At 40.3% G+C, this 24,611-nt stretch overlaps 2 long non-coding RNA genes across 5 annotated transcripts in view; both read left to right on the plus strand.

Annotated features, from left to right (window-relative positions):
* Positions 1 to 3,023: 3,023 nt before the first annotated feature.
* Positions 3,024 to 7,978, plus strand: LOC116274137. Of its 2 annotated transcripts, none has more exons than XR_004182656.1 (3): positions 3,024 to 3,064; positions 5,955 to 6,192; positions 7,578 to 7,978. It is a non-coding gene; the product is annotated as an uncharacterized LOC116274137 (long non-coding RNA). The 2 variants fall into 2 exon arrangements; XR_004182655.1 differs by having other exon boundaries at positions 5,955 to 6,186.
* Positions 7,979 to 11,770: 3,792 nt separating this feature from the next.
* Positions 11,771 to 24,611, plus strand: part of LOC103884687 — a 69,949-nt gene continuing 57,108 nt past the window's right edge. For 2 of the 3 annotated variants that reach the window (XR_004182657.1, XR_004182659.1), the window contains exons 1-2: positions 11,771 to 12,351; positions 14,607 to 14,755. This is a non-coding gene — a long non-coding RNA (uncharacterized LOC103884687). Of the gene's footprint in view, positions 12,352 to 14,606; positions 14,756 to 20,853; positions 21,232 to 24,611 lie in introns of those variants that run through there. The other variant, XR_004182658.1, reaches the window with a different exon arrangement.

A 24,611-nucleotide genomic window follows, 5' to 3' on the forward strand; every position in this document is an offset into this window, starting at 1 on the left:
CTTAAATCTCAGTAGGATTTCTCTAAATATTTGAGGAACTCTATTTGGTCCCAAGATCAACACTGGAAAATTACTGCTTTGTTTTTGTTATTAAGGAAGAATGAAATTCACTGGTTTGAAAGTAAGATTCAGTGATTTTTAAGGGGCTCCTGCTGTGAATTTAGAATGAGAGAGCACAAGAGTTCTTTAGAGCCAGCATTGAGCTATGAAAAGGCCCCACTGTGTATAATTAGGTATGCAGAAGCTAGAGGCACTGTCCTTTCCACTTTTCATCTGCTACTCTAATTTTACTCTGAGCAGGCAATGTCCTTTGAATCCTAGCATGTCCCTAAGGCAGAAGTTTCCAAACTTTCTTGTTTCACGGTGCCCTTAGAATCTCGCTAGTTTTTTCATGGTGTCCCTTAGCCAGAGAAATATCTAATAGTTTCACTTATTAAGTAATTAGGTCCAAACACCTAATTACAGACATTCACATAAGATCTGACAGATGTTTCTGTGTTTCTTTAACACAGAAAACATCCCAAGGTGCTTCGATGAGTTCACTCCAGCACCCTGTTACTCTTCAGCACACTATTTGAGAGTTGCAGTCCTACCTGTGCTTCTGACGTGGGCTAGCCTTTGTGCTTGGCCTTGCTTCTTATTTTATTCCAGATACTATTCCCCACATTTTCAGGGCTTGCCCAACAATTGTTTCTCATGGCTTCCTCTGCTTTACAGATTTAAGTTTTACATTCTTGATTCACATTTATTCCCCCAGTATATTAACTTTTATATATATATATATATTTTTAAATAAAGGTTCTTTGTTTAAACTACTGAAATAAATATTTAAATGAATAGAACATTTGCCCTCATCTTTAAAGATGTGTTACTAGAATTACTGGATTAGTCACTGTTGAGTTCTCTAATTTCCTCACAAGAAAGGTGATAAAGCAGTTTGAGCACCCAATAGGCCTTAGAAGTATATGTGGTGCTTTATCACTGAGTGAAGAAGATACTGTGAATGGTGCAAACAACTTACATAGTAAATAATAAATTACCTTTTCTATAAATTATTGCTCACTAAGTAAGCTTTCCAGTGGCTCTATCTGGTTGGAGAGTTTCTTTTTTTTTCCTCTTTCTTATCTCCATTGATGTTTTATTTTCAGACCAATTTAAGTGATACTTCTAGAATATCAAGTTTCAGGTTAAAAGGAATGAGAAAAACTTAAATTAACAGATTTAAAACTAGATAATTCCGTGGATTTGGGAGAAAAGGTCTTTTTGGTTAGGAAGAAGATTCTGTGTATTATTAAAAATGTGAGAAAGGAAAAATATTTTTATACTGAGATAAATTCTTTTAGGATTTAAATCAAAATTATTATGCATTGTATTTGTCCATTAGATGCTAGCCTGCGGTGATTCCCATAGAAAGAAGGCTTTGACTTACGCGAGGTAAAGATAATTCATGGGAAATTTTGTCCTAGTGTGGAGGAGTTTTCTTCTTTGAACATGAGGAGAGGTCTCTATGGAGCTTGAATTTTACCTTTACTTTGCTCGTGTATTTAAGGCTGTTGAGTGTCCTTGTGTAAACTCATGAGCACCTGTTCTAGATGGTTTTCTATGGGTAGGATGTGTGGGTTTGCATGCCTGTGTAACTCCTCCCGCACTGTAAAAGGAATGTTCTGTGTATACGTTATCTCTGAATAGAGTCCATCAGGTTTGGGCCATAAATGGTGCCTCTACTTATAAGGTATCTTTACGATGTAGAGGTAGAACTAGATATTTTTCTCCAATAGTATAAATTCTATGATTTGCATTTTCCAATTTTCTTGTTTGGGAATTGAGAGGAAAACAGAAGAGCAAGGTCTTTGTTTTTTCCCTTCTTGCTTCATCCTCTCCGTAGAACCATGTCTAGGTCAGGATATAAGCATCCGGCAATTGCCCTAGAACCAAGCTTTTAAAATGGTCTCTAGTCTCAGAAATCCCAGGTTTGTGATCAATGTCTCCAGGGAGGAAGATTTAAGGGGAAAAGTATCTTATCTGATATACAAGATACATCTGTTTTCCATTGCCAGCAGAACAAATGAACACAAACTTAGTGGCTTAAGTAATGCATATTTAGTATCTTACAGCGCTGGAGGTCAGAAGTCTAACATGGATCTCAAAGGGCTAAAACCAAGGGGTCAGCAGGCTGCTTTCCTTCCTGGAGGTTGTAGGGGAGAATCTATTTCCTTGCTCATTCAAGTCAGTGGCAGAATTCAGTTCCCTGCAGTTGTAGGACTGAGGCCCTGGTTTCTTTCCTGGCTGTCACCTGAGGTTCATTCATAGCTTCTAGAGAATGTCCACACTCTTTGGTTCATGGTCAGTCCCCTTCCTCCACCTTCAAAGCCAGCAACAGTGAGTTGAGTCCCTTTCATGTAATATCCCTTGTTCTTCATCTTATACTCTTAAGGACCCATGTAATTAGATTGAGCGCACTCAGATAATCCAAGATATTTTCCCCAATTCTTCTTTGTTATTGGTTGACTGATTGTACAAATGGGTCTTGCTATGTTACTCAGGCTGGTCTCAAACTCCTGGGCTCAAGCAGTCCTCCTGACTCAGCCTCCCAAAGTGCTGGGATTACAGATGTGAGCCACTGTGCCTGGCCAATGTCTTCATCTCAAGGTTCTTAATTTTAACCATGTCTACAAAATCCCTTTCTGCTCTGTGAGGTAACGTATGCACAGTTTGTGGAATTGGAATATGGACATCTTTTGGGGGAGAATGGTCTGCCTACCACACTGGTGATGTTAAAAGAAATAAGTCTTCAATTTTCAATCATTCCACAGGTCTCAGTTTTGTATATTGTGTATTAATATCCAGAGCCCCTTTTCCTATGCTAAATTTAGACTTTTCTGCATACACTGATAAGCATTTGAAGACTTTTTTTTTTTTTTGAGACAGAGTCTTGCTCTGTTGCCCAGGTTGGAGTGCAGAACATGATCTCAGCTCATTGCAACCTCTGCCTCCTGAGTTCAAGCATTCTCCTGCCTCAGCTTCCCAAGTACCTGGGACTACAGGCATGTACCACCACACCTGGGTAAGTTTTTAATTTTTTTAGTACAGGCAGGGTTTCACCATGTTGACCACGCTGGCCTTGAACTCTTGACGTCAAGTCAAGAGTTCCACCCACTTCGGCCTCCTGAAGTGCTGGGTTTACAGGCGTGAGCCACCATGCCTAGCTCACAATTCTTTTATAATATTTAACTACATAGAATAAAGGGAGAGAAATAGTGAGGAGGGATATGGAAATGAGTTTTACTTTTCCTCCCGAAGTGGAAGAAAATAACAACAATCTGTGAACATGTTTAAATGCTGATGGGAAAGAACTGGTAGAGAAGGAGAGTTGAATGTGGGGAAGTGGAAATTATCCCCTGAATCTGTTCTTCCTTTCTGTCATAGTAAAAGAGTTTCAGTTAGGCACCTGGCCATCCAGCTAGAAACTACATTTCCCTAACTCCCTTGCCACTAAGGGTCTGAATAGTGACTAGGTTCCCCTAATAATGCACTCTCTTGGTATGCTGGAAGGCAGAATGAGGTATCTAGCACAGTTGTGGTCTTCCAGTGGAATGCCAGGGTTCATCATTCAGAAACTGGTGGCAGTGGCAGTTTTTAAATTTGCCTCTTCAAAGCCCTGTTTTTAGCAACCAGCTCTGCTACTACCTAGCAGGAGGTTTGGAGAACACCTCTTCACCAAGCACTGGGGAAGGGGCCTCCCTTGGTAACTGTCCTCTGACTTCCAGAGAAGACAATGGAAATGCTGCAAAAATGGCATGTCGTGATTCCAATGAGAAAATGGGATTCCAGAGAGGTAGAGGGTAGGTGGGAGATGTTAACATACAAAGACAAATTTATGTGCAGTTAGTACAACGCATCATGGAGAAGGAATGGTCATAGGAGTGTTTTGAAATGAAATCAAGGAGCAGCTTGAGGTCCACTGAGTTGACCTAGACCTCTAGGACTACTGGGCAGAAACAAACTAGACACCATGTTAGGATTCGTGGCTCCCTACCATAGTCTCAGAACTCAGTCAGTGGATGGATGAAGCCCCTCAACAGAGGTGGAGGCCAGGTGCCTCTGAAGAAGAACTCTGTAGTTTAGCCATAGTATATCCAGTGGATTTCCTCCCAAGTCTTCCACAGGGTGACCTGGAGCTATTCACCCAGGGGTCTGCGGACTGGCAGCAGGGGATTTAAAATGTACTGGGAACCATCACAGATTGGCTCTGATTTTGCACTTATGCCAGAGACCAAAAACATTACAATCATCTGCCAAAGTAGGGCTTACAGATGTCAGGTGTTAGATGAATTTGTGGCTCCAATTCATGTAACAGTGGACCTACTGGGATTGCAGGCCCATCCAGTGTATATTATACATGGTGGGAATACATACACACACATATATGCATACATGTATATGCATATACATACACATATACTTGGTAACTAGCAGGATACCATTCTGGTTCCCTGTCCTGTTGCGTGAAGGCTACTATGAAAGGAAGGACCATCTAGGGCCTCTGGAGCTCTTCCCAAACAATTCACCAAGCTAGTAAACAGTAAGCGATCCTGCTGGGGGGATTGTAGAAATTACTGCTGCCTTAAAGACCTTGAGAGAAGCAGGGGTAGTAATTCCTACTGTATCTACATAAAACTTTTCTGTTTGGCTGGAACAAAAGCCTGACAGGCCTTGAAAATGACAGTGGATTATTGCAAACCTAATCAGGTGGTGACATTAGTTGCAGCTATGGTTTTGGATACAGGATATTTACTGAAACAAATTATACCCCCGGGCACCTGACATACAACTGTTGTCCTGGAAAATGCATTCTTTCCCATCCTAACCAGTAGTCAAAATCAGAAGCAGTTTGTATTTATATAGCAGAGACAAGGGTATATCTTTATTGTATTCTGTGGAACATCACACAATTTCTTTACATTGATGATCATGTTGTTTGTTGGACCTAGTGAGAAGGAAGTAGAAAATATATATGCAAAGGGTAGGAGATTAAACCCTCTGAAAGTTTAGGGCCCTGCCACCACTTTGGTGATGTTTCAAAAGGGTCCAGTGGTTTGTAGCATGTTAGGAAATCACAAATGGCAGGACTTTGCACCCTCCACCACAAAGAAAAAGGCACTGTATTTGATAAGCCTCTGGATTTTGGTGACAGCATATACCACATTTGGGCATGCTGCACTAACCAACTGAGGAAATAACCCATAAGCTTCCAGTCTTAAGGAAGTCCTGGAACAAGAATAAGACCTGCAGCACGTCCAGGCTGGGTTGAAGGCTGACATGCCACTTGAGTCTTATGACCTAGTGGATTCAATGGCATTGGAACTGTGCATGGCAGCAGAGATGCTGTTTGGAGACTCTGGCAAGTCCCAGAACAAAGTACTTGGTTGTCTAGTGACTGGACAACCTAAAGCAGCCACCACAAACTCTCATCTAATCACTGAACCATAAAACTGGGCATGCCCAGTAGTATTCCATTGTAAAATGGAAATGGCAATTATGAGACGCAGCCCTAACAGGCCCAGAAGGTACCAATAAACTATTTTGTAAACTGAGCATGAGCAAAAGGCTAAGACTCATGTCTTATTGTGAGTTGGTGTCAATTCAGACATACTCTCACCTGAAACCTAAAATATTAGTGTAGTTACATTTAAGATGTGAGAAATTGGGAGGGAGAAACAACTAAAAACTCAAAATACAGCGACTACAATCCTCCAAGTTGAAAACTGTATGAATATTGTAACTTTTCATCACCTCTAAAAGACAGGTGGAAAGGGAGGAGGGAAAGAGGTTAGTCAATGAATACAAAATTACAGCTAGAGAGGAGGAATGAGTTCTGGTGTTCTGCAGACAGCTCTAGGTTACCTGGTTGTGATGCTCACACATATCTAGTTTTTTTTTTTTTCTCCTTCTAGGAACTTGAAAGATTACCCTTTGCTGTCCTCCTTGCAACTGGGGCCATGTGGTCCTGGCCAATAGGTTATGAGGTGAAGTCACACGTATCACTTTCAGGCTGAAATATTTAATTGCTGGTGTGAGAACCTCTTGCACTCTCTTCCCTTACTTCAGCAAACCTTGCTACCTGGAGCAGCTGGGAATGATCCTAGATGACTGAAACCTACAATGTGTTGATCAACACTAAATAAGGTCAAAGTACTTAAAAATCTTTCCTTTTATGTTCAGTTGATGCACAATAATTGTCTATATTTATGTGATATTTTGATACATGTGTAAAATGTGTAATGATCAAATCAGTGTAATCAGCATATTCATCACCTCAAGCATTTATCATTTCTTTGTGCTATGAACATTCAAAATTCTCTCTTCTAGCTTTTTGAAAATATACAATAAATCGTAGTTAACCATTTTCACCCTAATGTCTGCAGAACACCATAACTCATTCCTCCTCTCTAGCTGTAATTTTGTATTCATTAACCTCTCTCCCTCCTCCCCACCCACCTGTCTTTTCTAGCTTTTAATATCCACAGTTCTACCGTCTGCTTCCATAAGCCTACATGTGAAAGGGAAGATGAAGTGCTAAAATTTCCTTGGCATAACATAGAGGGAGAAATGTAAAGATTTTGGAAATAGAGATACTAGAGTAGATTTTTCATGTGTAGCCCACCCAACCACTCTCCTTCTAACGTTATCTCCCCAAGAAGGGGCCTGATATGTAGGGATGTTTGTGATCATAAATATCAAAATAGAGTCACTTATGACAAGTGACTCAGGCCATGGTCAAAGTGGAAACCATGTGCAGGGTGAAGGGAACTAACCACACCTGATGTAATTGTCAAAGAATTGTTTTACGTGAACACTGTGGAATAATTTTTAAATGATTAGTTATCATATGATTCAGTCAGTCTGAATAAAAATATGGTAATAATTTATGATTGAAGAGAGTTTAATAGGTTATTCACAAAGGTGTGGGCGAGGAGTATGGAAACCATTTGGGATGGTGCAGTAACAGGACAAAAAGGAGGAAGGAATGACTTCTAACAGGAGGTAGACAGGCTGTGAATGAGCCTACCCTGGAAGAGCCAAGCACCTCTGTGCAGGAATGAGCTCCCCCCAGAGGGAGCCGGAAACAACAGGCCTAACCTCCCTCTCCTACCTTGTCGACCCCTGCCACTGGCCCCTGGGCCAAACCTTTATTTTGGTGCTTTCTGGTAGAGGCTGAGGGAAGCCCTGTTGTAGTCCAAAACAGGATGTGAGCCTCCCAGGGTACGGAGCAAGGCTGGGAAAGCAGGAGCATGGGTCTGAGGATCTATGGATTTAGTGGGATAAATGTACACCTCCAACCTGACGTAATGAAAGAGAAAATATTTAAAACACACCGTAGCACAAAATATTCCAATTCCCCAATGCTTCCATTACTGCATAACATTTTTTCCCTTTTTTTTTTTTTTTAAGTGAAAGGGAATGAGCTGGAAATTAGATGTTTGGGACATAAATCTACCTACATTCATATGATACAGTATTGTTTATTTTTATTCTGCACCTATATAAATATTAATCATTTACATTTTTCTTGCTAGTGTCCATCTGAAATTGGCTGATACCACGTCATCATCATTCCTATTTTACCTGCAGAGAATGTGATTCATTATGATTTTTGAATATGCCCTCATTCTCCTGTGGCCACCGAAATGGCCTGCTGCAGATTTGACCCAATTATTTCAATCATCTTCACGTTTGATTCTCATCACCATGGGTCGAATGAACGCTGTGGCCATCGACACTGATTATGAAAGGGCTTGCAGGGATAAGATAGGCCGTGCCACAGACTAATAATCTGGCACAGAAACATTCTCAAGAGTCGGTTTAGAAAAAAATCAGTGGAAAAGAAGATGCTGATCCGTTGAAATTCTTTTCCATTTGAATTTTCAGCTACACCGTCACCAGCATTAAAAAAAAAAAAAAAAGAAAAAAAAAAAAGTACAACAACAGGACAGGTGTCCTGAAATAGGTGCCCTGTCTTTGGAAAGAGCAAATGGGTGACAATATCCAGATCTGAAAGTTACAGCAACATGAAGCTGACCAGTCTGGTTTTGCTCAGGGAACCCAGAGCCGAGCCTTGTGTATTTTCTGAAAGAGGTGAAGGAAGGCAGAGCGAAAACAAAGTTTGAAACCGAAGACTAGTACACTTTTATGCCAAAAAATATAACACCAAAATGAAGCCTGGTAGCCCAGCCTTCTCGAGCTACAGGCACCTCTTGCCATTCTAGCAGTTGTGTCAGCATTGCATTGTAATATGCTGTATTTATTGTATTGTATTGTATTGTATTGTATTGTATTGTATTGTATTGTATTGTATGTTACTGTATATTGCATTAGCCATACCATTGTTGTCTTTACTCATGGCCTGAAAGAATTTCCAACTTTAAGAGGAGATTGTAGTTTCTTAATTAGATTATTTTAAGTGTGGGAGATTATATGTGTGTACATGTGCATATGAATATACAGTTACAAACTCTCATACCTAGCAGGGTTTTGTTTTTCCCCAAAGATGGTTTATGACACTAGACATTTTCTTGTTGTGAAAGCTTATTGATATTAACTCATATTTCTGTTTATAATATTTATATTGTTTTTATAAATACATCTTACATATATAATATGAAAGATCATATTTATTTAGAGACCACATAATCTAGTTTATTGCTGATTTAAATAAACAGATTTCTTTAGCCTTAACTGGCAGCTCTTTTTTCAAGAAAAGTTAAGAAATCTTACAACTTATATTTTGGTTACTATTTCAATCACTGTTTTCTTTTTTTTTTTTTTTTTTTGAGACGGAGTCTCACTCTGTTGCCAAGCTGGAGTACAGTGGCGCAATCTCAGCTCACTACAACCTCCACCTCTGGGTTCAAGCAATTCTTCTATCTTAGCCTCCCAAGTAGATGGGATTACAGATACCCACCACCATGCTCCTTCTCTGCTGTACTCCATGCCCTGGGAGGCTCATCTGTTTGGACTACAACAGGCTTCCCTGTCCTCTGAAAGCTGCATCAGGTTGGCCAAGGCAGGTGTAACAGAGATCAGACAAGGTAGGAGAGGGAGGTTGAGCATTCATTGTTTCAGCTCCCCTCTGGGGGCTCATTCCTGCACAGAAGGTCGCAGCTCTTTTCAGATGGCTCATTCACACAGCCTGTCTACCTCCCGTTAGAAGTCATTCCTTCCTCCTTTTTGTCCCGTTACTGCACCATCCAGAGTAGTTTCCATGCCTCCCTCGCCCACGCTTTGTGAATAACCTATTAAACTCTCTTCGAATCACTCGATTTAATTTATCATGTGTTTTCAGCTGGACTTTTGACTGAATCATATGATCACTAATCGTTTTTAAAAATTATTCCACAGTGTTCCATGAACAGATTCTTGGCAATAATTTTGCAGCATCAAAGTGGCTTCTTCCTTCCACCTGCGTAGTATTTTTAAAGTAGGAGACAGGTTTTCCGCCATGGCACTGGTCTCGAACTCCTGACCTCAGCTGATCCACCTGCCTTGGCCTCCCAAAGTGTTGGGATACAGGCGTGAGCCACCACTTTTTCCTTTTTCTTTTGCTCAGTAGGAATCTAGTACTACTTTTCAAGCTTTTCCACTTTTATATCCCTAATGGCAGAGAAGATTGAATACCTGTTTCCCAGGGGTCTGAGTATTGCTGGGAGGTACCACAAAAGACAAATTTATCTCAAATCTTATATTTTATTTGAAGAATTTATTGGAACTTTGCAATTTATGTGCATGTGTATACCCATGCACTCATATATAACATATAAGATTAAAGCAAACATATTGTTTAGAGTTTTAATTTACTTACCAATAAATCTGGTAAAACTGTGGCCATTTTTGTCTTGGTGCTCTGGATATTCCCTAATACACTGCTACTCCTTTTATGCACCAAGTTTGAAGAGCCCTAGGCATGCAGGTGGCCTGAATGTCTTTCAGCCATCCAATAAAATATTTACTGAGCACCCACTATTGCTCAGCACTATACTGAGCAATATACTGAGTTACTGTGGGGAACTAGACACCCATTTTCTTGGCTCTGCACCTCTGCCTATGCCAGCCCCTTGTTTAGAATGCCCAGCCGGACATGGTAGCTCATGCCTATAATCCTAGCACTTTAGGAGGCTAAGGCAGGAGGATACTTGAGCTTAGGAGATTGAAACCAGCTTGGGCAACATAGTGAGACCCTGTCTCTAAAAAAAAAGAAAAAAAAAATTAGGCAGTGGTGATGGTGCATGCCTGTCGTCCTGACTACTCAGGAGGCTAAGGTGGGAGGATTGCTTGAGCCCAGAAGTTCAAGGCTGCAGTGAACTACATTGCGTCACTGCACTCCAGCCTAGGCAAAAGAGTGAAACCCTGTCTTAGAAACAAAAAAAGTCTTTGGAAATAAGCCTGGGGAACACAGGGAGACCCCCCCACCATCTTTACAAAAAATGAAAAAAATATATTAGCTGGGTGTGGTGGCACGCACCTATAGTCCCAGCTACTTGGAAGGCTGAGGCGGGAGGATTGCTTGGGCCTAGGAAGTCGAGGCTGCAGTGACCCATGATAGCACCACTGCACTTCAGCCTGGGTGACACAGAGAGAGCTTGTCTTAAAAGAAAAAAGTGCCTAACCCCTTTCCCCTCACTTACCCAACTTCCATCTATGAGTCTATCTTCCCATCTCACCTTACATTTCTGAGAAGACTTAAACTATTTTATTTCTGGATGAGCACAGTGGCTCTCCCTCAACAGGGCAACTAGGTGGCTGAGCAGGGAGGGGTATAAGTTTCAAGGCCTCTAGCTGAACCCAGGACTGATATGCAAATTAACATCTGAGAAAGGATGTTTTTTTCTTATGCTAGCTAGGCTGGATTGCCCAAATTGTTTGAGTGATCCCTGTCCCTCTTAATGCTTCTGTAAGAATGCAAAGTGGCAGGGGACCTGTGGCCTTCTCCTGGAGCACAACCATGGTGTATCCAGTTATATTCTTTCTGAGAGTTGGACGGCAAGAATCCTGAGTATGCACACATCGTGTTCCCCTTGTACCATTTCTTTGAGCCTACACTGTGTGATACAAAGTCCTCTTGTTACACAACAAGGACTATTTGGGCATTTCTTCTTACAAAGACATGATTTAAATGTTTTGTGAGTCTTTGCAGACCAGACTTTTACTTCATTTAGGGATCTAGCAGAGTTTTTAGCAGGTAAGAGACACTCAACAAGTGACAGGTGGATGCAAGAGTAGAGTACACTGCACATTTGAATTGTACTATCTTAGAATCGTATTATCTCCCATAACTCTTATTGCTCTTATCCCGGGCGTACACCATTGCCCATTTACTTTTACATGCATTAAGCACGATGCCCAACTGAAGAACTGTTGAATGAATGAGCAAATGATGGAATGATTGAAGGAATAAATAAAATCCAGGCTTTGATTCCTACCTCCTCCATGATACATTTTCTGACTGTTGCAGTCCCCAGAGATTACTTCCTACTCTGTATCATTCATTTAGGGTATTCATTCTTTCATAGGCTACCATAAATGGTTGGCTGTAGTCTATGTCTGTGTTCCATTCACCCAACCAGGTTTTTTTTTTTTTTTTTTTTTTTTTTTCTGAGATGGAGTCTTGCTCTATCACCCAGGCTGGAGTGCAGTGGTACGATGTCAGCTCATTGCAACCTCCACCTCCCAGGTTCAAGCAATCCTCCCACCTCAGCCTCCCAAGTAGCTGGGGATTATAGGCATCTGCCACCACACCCAGCTAATTTTTGTAATTTCTAAGTAGAGACGGGGTTTCACCATATTGGCCAGGCTGGTCTTGAATGTCTGACCTCAATTAATCCACCTACATTAGCTTCCTAAAGTGCTGGGATTACAGGCATGAGCCACCACGCCCAGCCCACTCAGCCAGATTTTAAAAGGCTGGGACTATGTCTTACACACTTACATCTATTCATTCTGCCTGGTACGGTGTCTTGTAATAGCATGCTCAATATGTGTTAGTCGTCAATAATGAAATTCTGGAGGACAGTAATGAACTTCCAAGCTGTTGTTCCATTTTGCTTTGACCTTTCTGGTAGAAGTTCTTGAATCTGAAGTAGTGTCAATAGCAATTTACATGACTATAACACATACAAATTTTAGCTTTGATTACGCTAAACTAAATGTATTCCACGGTGAACACGTTATGCTTTTTCTATGAGAAAGAAATTAAAAGTATCTTTTTATCATATTTACTGTAGTGGATGATCAAGGATGCAAGGCGGTGTGTAATAAGGAAAAAAGCACTGTGCCAGGAGGCAGAGTTGTTTCCAGGTGTGTACATTGGTGGTCATTTTGTGTCTCTGTCACCTGTGAAGTGAGAAAGGCCATGGTAGACTATAGCATGGGAAGTTTGTTGATATGCAGTATTGGGGGAAAGCCCACGGCATAATGACAAACAGAGTGATTGGAGCCCCTTGGAACACTGGAAGTCAAGGAGCCCTCTTTGGAGCCAGGCCAATCTTACTATACCTAGTTTTGGGACTTAGGTGAGACATAATGTTACCTTACCACCTGCAGTGAACGCTGATGGAGCTGCTTTGCTCCACATTTATTTTCTTCTGAAAACCGTTCTCCCCTCCCCTATCCACAATGGCGTAGCAGGAGCAGCTGTGATACCATGTGACCCAGTCCTCTGGCCAGTGAGTACCTTCTCAGAATTTATTGGACTGGGCATGAAGAGACAGAGCTGAGTCTCTCTTCCCTTGACATGTCTGAAGAAGCTGCAAGGAATCATGCTTAGGAGTTGTCAGCAGTTAGGTTTCCTGCCATGGAACAGGCCAGTCTAAAGGGAGGCAGGTAAACAAGCAGGTAACTTGAGAGCAGCAAGAGAGGCAAGATACCCTGAGAGCTTGTTGGTATCTGAACTCATGTTTCCAGTTATTCTGAGATCCAGTCTCATTCCTGTCCTCAGTTCTGTGAGGAGCCCCAGGACTTTAATAACAAATTCATCTTTTGCTTAGTCATTGTGCTGGATTACACCATGGCAGGTGGGGTAAGCTGGGAATTACATTTCATGCATAATTCTGGGTTAGAGTTGGCCATAGAGGAAGATGCACAAGATTTGGAAGGTGGAAAAGAAGCAAAGACCATTATTCTTGGAAGGTCGTCATCGTCAGATAGTTAGACACAGAGGTGTCTACGTCCCCGCTTATTCTTCCTCTCCTCCACACTGTCCAGCTTGGCTTCCTGACTGCCAGCACAACTCACCAAAAGCAGACTCACTCCCTTCTACCCCTTACCCAGGTGCTTGGCTGCAAACCCATAGGGGTGGTAGCTACACAAAGGGAACATCTTCCCATAGACCTCTCTGAGAGCTCCCGCTTTGCAGTCTCACTGAAGTGGCTGGGTATATTTGGTGTCTCAGATTTCCCTGCAAGCTCCAGCTTACCTACTCATGCCAGTGCTTTCAGAGGATTCATTTATGACTGTTTCTTAAATTCTCTGACTTTCACTTTCTCAGCTGCTCTCACATTTGTGTGAGATCTAATTCCTATAATAAATCTTTTATTCCCATAATACTCTAGTGGCTCTGCTTCTCTGATTTTACCCTAACTGCTATAGCTAGTTTGTGTTTCTTTCAAAAGCCGAAATGATAGCAACCATCTTTTCCTAGATATTTTGCATTCTTAAACAAAAGGACACAAAATAAAGGGAAATATCAAGACAATACTTTGAGAAAATATGTAATAATAATAATGATAATCTTTTTGAGACAGGGCTTGCTATGTTTCTCAGGCTGGCCTTGAACTTCTGGGCTCATGAGATCCTCCCACCTCAGCCTCCAAAGTAGCTGGGACTACAGGTGCATGCCACTGCACTTGGCTTTATGCAATGTTTTTAAAGGAGACAAATTTTAGATTTTCTTGCAACTTTTTTTTTTTTTTTTTTTTTTTTGAGATAGAGTCTCACTCTGTCTCCCAGGCTGGAGTGCAGTGGTGCAATCTTGGCTCACTGCAACCTCCGCCTCCTGGGTTCAAGCAATTCTCTGCCTCAACCTCCCGAGTAGCTGGGATTACAGGTGCCCGCCACCATGCCCGGCTAATTTTTGTATTTTTAGTAGAGACGGGGTTTCACCATCTTGGCCAGGCTGGTCTTGAACTCCTGACTTCGTGATCCACCCACCCTGGCCTCCCAAAGTGCTGGGATTACAGACATGAGCCACTGCGCCCGGCCAACATTCTTTATATATATAAAGGACAGACGGATGATAACTCATGGTGATTTTATTAAAATTGCCTTTTATGGCCTGAAATTCTTGAACCCAATTGAGAAAGATAGGTGTGACTTCTGCCTTTCCCAGGCAGGTAGAAAATGACACTTTAAGGAAGGTACATTATGAGAACATCAAGCCTTGGGATAAGGAGGATGCACCTTAAACTTGGATTAGTGACCATGACCTCAACTTTACCACTATAGATTGAGCCAGAGGAGCAGAATCACCAGGAAATGTGTGCATGTGCATGCACGTGTGTGCACACACACACACTCACACTCACACTGTTTTTTATTTTATTTTATTTTAACAGATATTTAACCTGATGTGATTGGAATAGCTGGTTCAATAGTCTCTTCAAAGGCTTTTGTCTTTGTGTCTGAGGATGGAGCTCCAAGTCCAATCTTCCTAAGGCTTTGATACTTTCCTCTGCACTATTCCAGGAAAGTTCTTCAGACCAAGGTATACTAAATTCCTTAGACACACTTGGAAGAGCTGCTTCTCTTGACAAAGAAGGCTCAACCAAATTTAGAGGTTCAGGTCCCCAACTTCATTGGAATCTGCCAATATGTCTCCATTCCAATTTTCTAAGAGCCTACTCATTTTGGGCATGTGAAAATATCCCTTCTGAGGTGAGGGATAAGTTGTTGCATCTGTCCTCTATAAGTTTTCTATTGCTAAGTCACAAATTACCAGAAACTTAATGGATTAAAATAACCCATATTTATTATCTAACAGTTTCTGTAGGTCAGATGTTGGGGCATGGCATGGCTGACTTCTCTGCTCAGGTATTTACTAGGATGCAATAAAGATATTAGCTGGGACTGTGATTGTCATCTGGGCTTGGCCATTTGTTGCTTTCCTTGTCTGGAAGCTGTTTTGGAGATCTTCCTTTGTTAGTGGCCTCACACAGGAGGGTGTGCAACTAGAGCAACATTTTACAAGTTATTCAAGGTAACTGCAAAGAAACTAGGCATGGAAGGCAGAGAGAGGGGAGGAGTAACACACTTGGGGTGGTCAAGGAAGGAAGAACTTCAGTAATGTGATTTTTAAGATTGAGCTGTTGGCACATGCAGACCACATTTTGATAACAAGCTAGTAAAGCTAGCTACTTAAATTTTTTTGGTAGCAAGTGATCAAAGTTTTATTTTATTTTCTTTAAGAAAAAAATTTGTTGACGTAGTTGGAAAGTTCAGAAGCTCAGCTAACTTCAGATGTGGCTGGGTCTAGGGGTTCGTAGTGTGGCTGGATACGCTTGTTTTCTCAGATTTCCCTGACACCCACGACAAATTGGGGGTTGTCAGCAGTTAGGTTTCCTGCAGTGGAACAGACTGGTCTACAGAGAGGCAGGCCTGAGAGAATTTCTCTTCTCCAGGTTTAGCCAGGCCCTTTCCTAGTCTGCATCTCATCCTTTAATCTTTCAGTGTTAATTTTGAACTCCTACCTCCTAATATGGACTTTAATTGTAGCAGAAAGAAGTGCTTCCTGTTATTTCTGTAGAATAATTTCATGGATAGTGATTGGCTTGGCTCCAGCCACATTCCTTTTTCTGAATCACTGTGCTATGCACATGGCATGGGGTGAACAAATTGGCCAGGTCTGGGCTATGTGCCCTTTTTTGTAGCTGGACTAAGGGTGGGAGGACATTGATGGGGGCAAGGTGGAATGGGTCCAACCGCACATGTGCTGCATGGAATGCAATCTCTACAAGAAATACAAATGGTGTTTCCAGGTGCAGGGGGAGGGGATGTTGAGCAGGCAGAAACAGCAGATATCTTCTACACTCAATAACCATTGGCTTTGGTTCTATAAGGTCATGGAGAGTGTTGGGGAGAGAGGAGAAGAGATAGCGCCTCACCCAAAGGTTTGAGTTACTTTTGTCCACCAAGGGGGAACATATCTATAATTCCATATCATTCAGAAAAATCTTCCCAATGTATAATTTTTAGAGAAATTATGGTATCTTAAGAGTTATTTTAGTCAGTTTCTTATGTACAACTTTCTAGTTTCTTGTTAATGTTTCCATTTTCCCCATTATCCAAGCACAGTAAAGGAGCTTTCTTTATTCTTTCTCCTCTCTGACCCATCAGATTTGACAACTCCTGCTTTGTAATGTAGTTTACACCTTCCTGGTCATTATTCTGGGTGAGATCTTTATTACCATAGACACAGCCTGTCAGGAGTCTACTAACTAGTCTCTTCACTTCAAGTAATCCTGCCCTGTACTGCCAGATGAATCTGATAAAATCTTATTTTGATTATGTCAATTTTCTACTTTCACAGCCTGCATTTGCTCCATATATGTATTCAGATGAACTCCGTACTTTTTACCTGGTGTCTTAATCAATTTTCTTATGTTTACAACAGAATAACTGAAACTGAGTAATTTACGAAGAAAAAGAATTTATTTCTTACAGTTATAGAAACTCAGAAGTTCAGGGTCAGGGGACTACATCTGTTAAGGGCCTTCTTGCTAATGAAGACTCTCTGCAGTCTCAAGGTGGTGCAGGGCATCACTTGGCAAGGGGATGAATGTGCTAGCTCAGGTCTTTCTCTTCTTATAAAGTCAGGAGTCCACTCTCGTGATAACCCATTAATCCATTAACCCCTTAATCCATGAATGGATTAATTCCTTCGTAAGGATGGAGCCCTCATGATGTAATCACCTCCCACAGGCCCCACCTCTCAATCCTGCCACATTGGATTACATTTCAATATGAGTTTTGGAGGGGACACATATTCAAACAATAGCCCTTGGCGTCCCCAGGCCTCTATAATATGGCCTGGTCCCCTCTATCCTGTCCTCAGGCCATCTTTCTGCTTACAGTCACAGCAAACATGCCCAGTGCTGCTTCTGCACGGTGCCTATTCATCCTTCTCACTCACAACTCTCTCCCCTCCCTGAGTCTCCCATTTGAATCTAATCCATTCACTATGGCTCAGCCTAAGTCCAGCCGCCTGCGAGAAGATTTCTGTAATATTCCCAGTTGACCCTTGTCTCTCTTCTGAACCCCATAGGACTTCTTCTCTGAACTGCCTGTCACACATTTCCCTTACTCTCTTGTGTCACTAGTTATTTTTCATGTATAACTGTTGTGTGTTCTCAACTCCCTTTTCAGTACTTCAAGAGAGTCATGTCCTAAAGCCTGTTGTATTATTGTCTGTGGGTCACAGGGAGGTGGTGTGTTGTAGGAGGATGGCACTTCTTTTTTTTTCTTGAGACAGAATCTCACTCTGTCACCCAGGCTGGAGTTCAGTGGTGTGATCACAGCTCACTGAAGCCTTGAACTCCTGGGCTCAAGCAATCCTGCCTCCTTAATAGCTGGGACTACAGGCATGTCACCACATCCAGCTAATTTTTGTATTTTTTGTAGGGATGGGATTTTGCCATGTTGCCTAGGCTGGTCTCAAACTCCCAAGCTCGAGCAATCTGCCTGCTTTGGCCTCCCAAAGTGTTGAAACTTCAGGTGTGACGCACTGCTCCCCGTCCAAAGATGGCATTTCTATTACTGTGTGACTTTGGAAAACGCTCTGAGCATGAATTTCCCCACTTGCAATTTGAGCATAATGATAGCTACCAGGCAGGACGGTGGAAAGGGTTAGCCAAGATGCATGTAAATGGAGACTCCCAGGGGCTGGTATATGATAGGAGCACAATGCTTGGTAGCCAGAGGCAGTGCTGAGTAAGGGCTGAATAAGAAGGCCCATCACTATCCATCTTGGTGCCTTCAGCATCTGGCATGCTCCCTGAACCTCTCATCTGCAACTGAGGATTTAATTCAATCAGCATTTTGTTTTAGTTTGAGTTCCCTCAGAAGCAGACCATGAGACAAGAATGTAAATGTGAAGGTTTATTTGGGAGGTGACTCTAAGAATCATAGAAAGGGGAGTGGGGAGGTGAGGTAGGGAAGGAAAGGAAACCAACACAGGGTACATTAATGGGTAGGTTACCACTGAGGGCAACTGGGCTCCAACCTACTGGGACCATCTGAAAGACTTTGTAGAACATGCTCAAAATCATCACCAGAGAGACAGGAAGTGAGTGCCTTTACCACCAAACTCCATCCGCTGTGGCTGCTCACAGGGGTGCTGACAGCCCTATCCTTCCGGACTTTTCCTCCTGATAGTTGAGTTCCTGCAGCAGAGAGAGCTCCTGGGCAGAAAAATTCAGGAAAGAGTTGCCAAATTCAGCCAGTAAAAACACAGAATGCCCAGTTAAATTTGAAATCCAGGTTAACAACAAATACTTAAAAAAATGTGTGTGTCCCATATTATAGATATTTAAAAATCATTTTCATGGGATATACTTAGAGTAAAAAATTGTTTATCTGAAATTGAAATTGAACTGAACATTCTGTATTCTACCTGGCAGCCCTAATTGAGGGGCTTGCTTGGGGGATAAGGGTGGAGTAAAGTGTCTACTTTTATTGAGTATTTATCATGGGTCTAGAGTGGGATTTCTTGTGGGAATGCAGAATTAATGAATAAGTCTCCAGACCCTGCCTTGCCCCTTGAAGTTGTAATTAGATTTGAATGAAAGATGTGTGTAGAACTGCTTTGAAAATGATAAATGCTGCACAAACAAATTACACAGAATTATTCACTTTTAAAACTTATTTTTTAAAACATCAATAGTGTGTCTAGCATAGTAGCTGCTCAATTAATATTTGTCATGTCAAAATGAATTATTATTACTTTTTATTCTTTTATTTCTATTATATTTCAATAGTTTTGGGGGAACAGGTAGTGTTTGGTTGCATGGAAAATTTTTTAAGTGGTTATTTCTGAGGTTTTGGTGCACCTGTCACCTGAGCAATGTACACTGTACCCCATGTGTACGCTTTTATCCATTGGCTCCCTCCCAACCTTCCCCCTGAGTCTCCAAAGTCCATTATATCATTCTCATGCCTTTGTGTCCTCATTGCTTAGTTTTCCATTCCTGTTTGTTTTTCCATTCCTGAGTTACTTCATTTAGAATAATGGTCTCCAACTCCATCCAGGTTGCTGTGAATGCCATTATTTTTTTCCTTTCTGAGGCTGGGTAGTATTCCATAATATATGTATATCCCACATTTTCCTTACCCACTTGTTGCCTGATGGACATTTAGGCTGGTTTCATATTTTTGCAATTGTGAACTGTGCTGTTAGAGACGTGTGTGCAAGTGTCTTTTTCTTATATTGACTTCTTTTCCTCTGGGTAGAAACCCAGTAGTGCGATTGCTGGATCAAATGGTAGTTCTACTTTTAGTTCTTTAAGGAATCTCCACACTGTTTTCCATAGTGGTTGGACTAGTTTACATTCCCACCACTAGTGTAAAAGTGCACTCTTTTCACCACATCCACACCAACATCTGTTCTTTTTTGATTTTTTAATTATGGCCAATCTTTCAGGAGTAAGGTGGTATTCCATTGTTGTTTTGATTTGCATTTCCCTGATAATTAGCGATATTGAACTTTTTTTTCACGTGTTTGTTGGCCATTTGTATATCTTCCTTTGAGAATTGTCTGTTCATGTCCTTAGCCCACTTTTTGATAGGATTATTTGTTTTTTTTTTCCTTGCTGATTTGTTTGAGTTCCTTATAGATTCTGGATATTAGTCCTTTGTGAGATGCATACAAACTGAATTATTATTATGGGCAAATAATACTATTATTTGTTGATTACTGTCATGAGACTCAGGCAAGGTTGTTTTAACACCTCCCGGGATCCTAGATCTATGCTTATTTTTGGAGTCTTGCTTCATATTATTCATATTAAAGTGAATATTCACATTATTCATAATATTCATATGAAAGTTAATATCTCACACTAATCAAGGGAAACATATATATATTGCTTAAGCATTTTTTGACAGCATTTATGAATTTTAAAATTGTTTAGCTGTGTGTGACTCATTTAAGTTTAGCTTTGATTTCTTAATTCAGGAGAGTAAGAAGATCCATGAACTTGGATGAAAAAAAATCTGTTTTCATTAACTTCAAACTGAAATTTGTAATTTTATTTATTTAAGAATATAGGCCATACATCACATTAATATTAACAATATCTCTCTCACCAATAGAAACGATAGATATATTCATGTCACATTACAGGGATTTTGGATATCCCAAAACATAATTTATACTCATTGCTACTTTGGATATATAGTTGTTATGTTGTTATTAAATCTTGTTATTAAATGCATTAACAAATAAGCATATATTTACAAATTAGTATTTTAAAGTTTCTTTTTTTTTTTTTTTGAGATGAGTCTTGCTCTGTTACCCAGGCTGGACTGCAGTGGTGCAATCTCAGCTCACCACAACCCCCGCCTCCTGGGCTCAAGAGATTCTCCTGCCTCAGCCTCCCAAGTAGCTGGGATCACAGGTGTGTGCCACCACGCCCAGCTAATTTTGTGTGTGTGTGTGTGTGTGTGTGTGTGTGTGTGTGTGTATGTTTAGTAGAGATGGGGTTTCACCACGTTGGCCAGGCTGGTCTGGAATTCCTGACCTCAGGTGATCCACCCGCCTCAGCCTTCCAGAGTGCTGGGATTACAGGCGTGAGCCACTGCACCCAGCCGAGTTTTTAAGTTTTTTGAAAATTTCATTTAAAAATACTTGGCTTTCTTTGTGGGGTATTTTAAAAGATTATTTTTTAAAAGGTTCCAGGAGCTTCATTAGGCTTCCAAAGGGATCTATGGCACAAAAGGGGAAAAGATCCCCTACTGGAGCCTCATGGGTAAAACAGCCTGGGGCTCAGGCTCTGGGTGACTCTCTCCTGGTATTTTTTCTTTGTTCTTTTGTAGAAAATAGTGGGGACTTAGCAGGCTCAGGCGAGCGCAATTGCAGGCAGAAACAAGAGAAAGTTCAAAATACGTCTAAACTTTACTCGAAGATTTACTGGTTATCAAGTCAGAAGACTTTGGATCTAGTCCAGGCTTACCTTTAATATTCTCACAGTAGGTGCATTTGCTCATTAAATCAGCAAACCTTTACAAAGGGCCTATCACCAGTCTGACCCTATGCTTGGGCATTGGAGCAGGCAGGCCCAGGGTTCAGTTCATTCTGTCACTCACCAGCAGAGTGACCTTGAACAAGTTATGTCATATCCTGAAGCCTCAGTTTTCTAATCTGTCGAATGGAGACACTGATTCTGAATTTAATAGGGTGGTTGAGAGGATTAGATATGAAGATGGGTATAAAGTACAATAAACACATAGAAGATTATAGTTACTATGAATCACCATTTTGTCTATAGACTCTTGCATCAATGTGCTGCTAGTTGTGAAAGAAAAGCATGTAAAACAGTCTTCTCTTGTATCACTGATGAAATATTTTTCTTTTAAATGCCTTTGAAACATTGTTTAGAGAACTGTAAAAGTAATTAAAAAGGGGAAATGTGAGTGAAAATTCATATTCCTGAAAATATATGAATGTTAAAAATTGTATCAGGTGATATAATGACTCATCAATAACCTTACTAGATTATTTATTCTTAAAAGGTATATTTGACCAGGCTCACGCCTGTAATCCTAGCTCTTTGGGAGGCCGAGGTGAGCGGATAGCTTTGAGCTCAGAAGTTGGAGACCAGCCTGGGCAACATGGCAAAATCCCATCTCTACAAAAAAATATAAAAGAAAAAAATAAAAAGGAAGTGGGTGTGGTGGCTTGTGCCTGTGGTCCCAGCTACTCGGGAGCTGAGGCTGGAGGATGACTTGAGCCAGAAAGCAGAGGTTGTGGTGTGAGCTAATATCACGCCACTGCACTCCAGCCTGGGCAACAGAGCGAGACCCTAAGAAAAAAAAAAAGGTATATTTTAAAAACTTTAAAAAAGTTCTATGTGTAATTATGATTCTAACAGAGCCATCCCACTGTTTTCTCTCCTGATACCATGTTTTCTAAAAGTCTAAACACAAGGTTTTCCTTCATTTTGGTTTTGAAATTTTGACCATTTATTCATAAACCATGCTAAAAACAGCAACTGCCACCAGGTCGCGCTGTAGTTCCACAATGAAAACAGGCTGGGGTCTAAGGAATTCTCGAAGGTCTTAGTTGTCACATCATTTCTGCTTTTTTGAAGCAAAGAGAGGTGGAAACAAATATTTTAAAGGAAAAAGAAAAGATTTGCTGAAAATAAATAATTTCAAATTCACTATAATTTAAACGTTGATATTCAGCGAAAAAGATTTTATCAGAGAATGTTGCTATTGCTACTTTTAGAAAAAATTGCTTTCAACTCAGTCCTGTTATTTTCCAGACGGAAAAATATAAAACAAATAAATAAAAACCTTGCTGAAAGTTTTCTTTCCTATATTCTCTAGTAGTTGATGGATAATACTATTTTTTTAAAATCCCAAGATAAGGTATATTTTATTTAAAAATTGTAGTGATAGCTTTGATATAAACCAGGCTTTAGAAAATACATAAACACTTCAACTTAAAAACAGTTTTTTTTTTTTGAAAAAGCCCTTTTTTCTTTTTTGGTCTTATTTTTCCCAAATGTCAATATTTATGAGTCAGGGGTTGTGGGAAATGTTACCTAGAGCTACAAGAGCCAGAGATTGCCCTCTCATATCCCTGGGGAGTTGAGCATGAGTGCCAGAGGGCAATGTTTGGCTGGAAGGACCCAAGCCTTTCCTTCTTTGCACCCCCAGTATGCCCTTTGAAGTGAAAGACATTTCTGTACTCAGCTCTACTTCATAGGAAGTCAACTCAAGATGAGCAATGCACACACATTGCTGTATACCCTTTTAGTATAAAAACAGAGGCAGACTAACAGAAAACCGAAAAAGCCAGAATTAATGCAGGCCATTTGGAGTTTTGGAAACCCTTCTGATAACTTAAGTCACAAATCTAAATTTCTGGATGAGACTATTTTTTGATCATGTCACTTTCAGAACATCAGTCACTTGAAGTTTAACCCCTTTTAGGATTTGGGTGGTATTAATAGTTTTGTCAATGGCAAAGACAGAAGGCCATGAGAATGAAATCCGCACAGAAATAAGGTAAAAATCACTAAATATCAGTAAGTTATGAAGCTTACATTTGTTTTGAAAGTGAACTGTTACACATCAGCATAATGAACAAAATGCATTATTTAATCCAAGTGTTTTAGTTTGCTTCCTTACAAATTGTCAGTTATTAGGGACTGAACAAGAAAATAAAAGCTGAAAATGAACAAGATTTACTGAGCACAATACGGGGGAACTGGGAGATATACTGGCAAATTGGAGCCACTAACAAGTTAAAAAAATCAGAAACACTTTTGAAAACCAGAAAGTCACCAGTAAAATATGTGTCTAAGGTCAAATGAGCTGTCCTGATGTTGATTCTCAATTTCCTCCTGCATTTAATCGAAGGAGCTTCTCTTTATTTTTTTTTTAATTTAAATCTTTAACCCCCATAGATGGTTATGTCTCCTAGTATCTTTTAGCTGAGGATTATAACTTTTTCTTTGTTCTATGAACTTTAACAGTTCTTTATTTAACTTGATTTATTTTTAAATGTCCCACCCAAATACTTAACTGGTTCAAGCACTTAACTGGTTTCCAAAGACTTGTATAAATAACAAGATAAAAATTCATAGAACATTTTATTTTCCCACATTGGGAGATAATAGTCCTGTTTCATTTTTAGAAAAATATTGCAAAGAATTATTGAGGTTAATGAAAAATTAGGGGAAATGATAGCATCAGGTTAGTTGGGGAGAAAAGGATTCTCTCTGGGAAGAGACTTTCCTTTCATTTTCCAAACACATGGGTGTGGCCTTTGGCTTTTTCCTCCACCCATGATCAGCTAATTCTAAATGCATTTTCTCCACTTGCCAATGGTATGCCAGCATTTCTGCTGTTTACATTCTGTAGCCTCTTTTTTTTTTTTTTTTTCTGTATATGGGAATTAAAATATTTAGCTCGGAGATGTTGAGAGCATTAAAATAGTAACATGTTCAGCCCTTGGCGTACAATAGGTATCCAATGTGTGAAAATTTCCTTCCTCCTTTCTTCATTAACAGGAACACACACACACACAAAGCACAAGTTTACCCATATTAAATACCTCTATGAGAATGTAATGCAAAACTTATTTAAGTTAATTTGTACAGCACTTACCGTTCAGCATATACCATTCTCGCAACCCAGTTATAGACATGCTTAATGAAATTAGCATTGGAATCAAGACTCTGAAATTAAAAGTATAAATTCAGGTGGGTAGAGTTAGCATTTAAATATTTTGTATATTTAATTAATATTCATATGTATATTTGTTTATCACTACATTTATGTTTAATTTATTATTTATCTTAATTTATGTATAGTATATATTCATATGTATATTTATG

Source organism: Papio anubis, chromosome 3 (genome assembly GCF_008728515.1).
Source record: "Papio anubis isolate 15944 chromosome 3, Panubis1.0, whole genome shotgun sequence".
In the NCBI taxonomy this organism is placed as follows: Eukaryota; Metazoa; Chordata; class Mammalia; order Primates; family Cercopithecidae; genus Papio; species Papio anubis.